The sequence below is a fragment of the Papaver somniferum genome, chromosome 6, assembly GCF_003573695.1.
Source record: "Papaver somniferum cultivar HN1 chromosome 6, ASM357369v1, whole genome shotgun sequence".
In the NCBI taxonomy this organism is placed as follows: Eukaryota; Viridiplantae; Streptophyta; class Magnoliopsida; order Ranunculales; family Papaveraceae; genus Papaver; species Papaver somniferum.
In genome coordinates this window covers 67,479,533-67,482,846 of record NC_039363.1, presented here as the reverse complement: position 1 = coordinate 67,482,846, position 3,314 = coordinate 67,479,533, and the positions used below count along the sequence as shown (strand labels likewise).

Below are 3,314 nucleotides of genomic sequence, written 5' to 3'. Positions count from 1 at the left end.
CGATTAACTCTTATATTTCTCCTAAATTATGCTCTGTTAGATTTCCCAGGGATTTGAAAGTCCCTATTGATGAAGTTGATCACTTTATCTTTATTGATGGTTCTTATAAACATTTTAAAATGGGTTTGGGTCTTATTTGGTGTGATACAACAGGAAATATAAGAGGTTCGCGCTCTGACTTTGGCTTGATGCAAGATGCAGTGGGTGCTGAAGTTGATGCTCTTATTTTGGCGTTCTCTTGGGCAGAAGAGATGAATCTTGTCAAAGTGGTCTTCATAAGTGACTGTCTCCAACTGGTTGATTATGTAAATGGAGGCAGTTCAAACATTGATTGGAGAAGTAGTGATCTTCTTGATCAGTGTCGGAGTTTATTTTCATGTTTAGTTTCTTCTAAAATTATGTATATTAATCGTGTGAAAAACCTTCTAGCAGACCGGCTTGCACGTCGGGCTAGAAAACTTTGTATTAAGGGTCTTTGGGTTTCCTTTCTTTCTTTTATCAGTTCCCTTGTCAGGAAGGAAAACTTGAATGATGTTTGTAACTCTTTCTTTGTTAATCTCATGGTGTTTTTCTTAGCAAAAAAAAGACTCAAGAATTCGACAATAAAAAAACAGAATTTCATGCTCTTTTTGAGAACGGTTGCTTACTCATTACTATACTCATTAGTGCAGGAGTAAAGTAGGAGACTTTTTAACTGGTTATAATATCTATTATTATTGTAGGTGTGTAACACCTAATATTCGGCAGTGGTTGGCTGAAACGTAAGTAATGATAAGAACTAAACAAATACCAAAGTTGGAAATTCTGCAGCTAAGCATACTGGGCCGAAAACAGTTTAGAAATGTTAACCGTGGTAGTATTGCTGAAAACCCTACACGGCAGGATGGTACTAGCGAAGTGGAAACAATATCGGCGGAGATAGGGTCATTATAGGATGAGTAGAAACCCATCGGATCCCTTCGGCGGTTCAGGTCCACTAAAATGGGTATCCTTACAAAAATATGGGTCGGGTATAAGGGAAAACGTGACTGCGCCATAACCCAAATCGTGAGATCATTTGCATTTGCAGAGCCAGAGAGGGAGAAAAGAAAACCAGGGCATATCTTTGAGCTCAGCTGAGAAGGTGTAATTGAAGATCTTCATCTTACGAAATTTCAATGGCTCCACTTGTTCCAAGATCTGGAGATGCAATTTTTGCTAATGTGGAACGCGTTGTAAGTAAAACCCTAATTTTTATTTTTATTTCATTATTAAGTCCCTGATTTTATCGTAACATAATTTTTCTGAAATTCTTAAAATTTAACCTGAGTTTAGAATGCGGAGTTATTTACGTTAACTTATGGTGCAATGGCAATTGCTTACGGATTTAGAAGAGGTAGAGGAAGTCAACAAGCAGCTTGATCAGATGTAAGAAGTGTTTAACTTCGGTTCAAATCATTTTTATTAATAGCGCTCTTACATTTTCTTGGTTGTGTTGTAATTGAGTTTCTCATGTGCTGGGGTTATGATATTGGAATTCGACTAATTGACGAGTTTCTAGCTAAATCAAATGTTTCTAGATGTGTTGATTTCAAGGAATCTGCTGATGTGATTGCAAAGGTCTGTTAGATCTATTATTTGCATGTACATTGGTGTTTATACTAATTCAGGCATTAAGCATTCTGGGTCGGATGGGTTTTGGTAAATCATTCTGTTTTCTGCATGAGAGGTTTTATTGTTGAATCTGGCTATAGAGTCTTTTATATTTACATATATGCCTGATATTTTAGTTGCACAGCTATTGGGTTTCTAGTCAGGTGAACTACTGAACTGTATAGGTTGCATTTGTTAGTTCTGAACTACTGTGAAACCACTACTACTGCTAGATGTAAAAGCTTGTACTGTTAGTTCTCAACTGAGAACTGAGAAGCTTAGTTGTCACTAGATCACATGTAAGTGGACCTGCATCAAGTACTAGGTTGGTTGTTGGGTTGTGAGAGGTTTTTTAGACATTTTTCTGATGCAAATTGATGCCATTTTTTTTACTTCAAAATAAGTTTAAGGTGAAGCATGCTCGAATCTCTCTTTCATTTTCTAGATATAAGAGTGCATGTTCGTGAAATCATGATCTCTGAACATTCAGTTTCTTTTTTAAAACAAATTGTATGTTTGTTGCAAGTTCTGAAAATAATTATATGCAGGTCGGTTTCAAGATGTTCTTAGGGATCACTGCAACTGTGACCAATTGGGATGCTGATGGAACAAGTTGCAGTCTTGTCTTAGAGGATAACCCCCTTGTAGACTTTGTTGAGCTTCCTGACACATGCCAAGGTCTATATTATTGCAATGTCCTTAGTGGAGTTATTAGAGGAGCCCTAGAGATGGTGAGTTTCCTAGCTTAGTCTTTAGTTTCATTAAATTAAATGTGCATTGTTTAAAATTTTGAAGTTCTGCAGAAGCAGAGGCAACCTGTTTTGTTTGAAAAAATGGTTTTTCCCATTGATTTCAGCAATTCTGGGTGTTTATTTATTTTCTAAAATTGGTCTTATTCTACTTAGCAGTTTAAACAGGAACTCTTGATATTTAAGTGTTAGATGGTACTGATATATTGGTCATCATATTCAGGTTTCTATGAAGACTGAAGTCACATGGGTTCGTGATATGTTGCGTGGAGATGACGCATACGAGTTACAGGTGAAACTTCTGAAGCAAGTTCCTGAAGAGTACCCTTACAAAGACGACGAGTAACTTGTGACAGTATGAATTGGTAATTTCATGAATGTGCAGTTTATGTTTGTTGTTTTCCTTATATTAAAGAATTTTGAACTTCTCCTGTTTATATTAATGACTTATAAACAACCAAGCTCTCTGCATAAACTTACTAGACTGTAATTCTTTGGTGTCAACTTCCTGCTTTAGAAGCTAACATCAATTATTTCTGTGTAGCATTTTTGGACTTATCTGTTTCACTAAAAATATCACTAGGAATGAATAATTTTTGATTAGTAAATTTCTTGCCATCTCTAAGATGTCCTTTTATCCAATTGGAAGCAATAATACTATGCCTGGCCTTTTGAATGCTGAATAGCCATGAACCATTGCACATTATCACAGTATCACTAGATACCGTCACCGTTCATTAAGACCACGTGCTAATATTATCCAAGGAAATTTTGCTGCCAATTGTTCTTTGGAACCCGAAAGTCTTCCCAATCATTAGAGACCCGGAAAGATCTTACAACGAGAGAGACCCTTGCAGTATTAGGATCCCACCACTACCATTAACAGTATCCCTTAGATTAGGAAACTAGCTAGGTGGAAGGTAAGAGTAATGA

At 36.5% G+C, this 3,314-nt stretch overlaps 1 pseudogene; it reads left to right on the top strand.

Moving 5' to 3' along the window:
* Positions 1 to 1,063: 1,063 nt before the first annotated feature.
* Positions 1,064 to 2,896, top strand: LOC113285746 (annotated as a pseudogene).
* Positions 2,897 to 3,314: the final 418 nt, after the last annotated feature.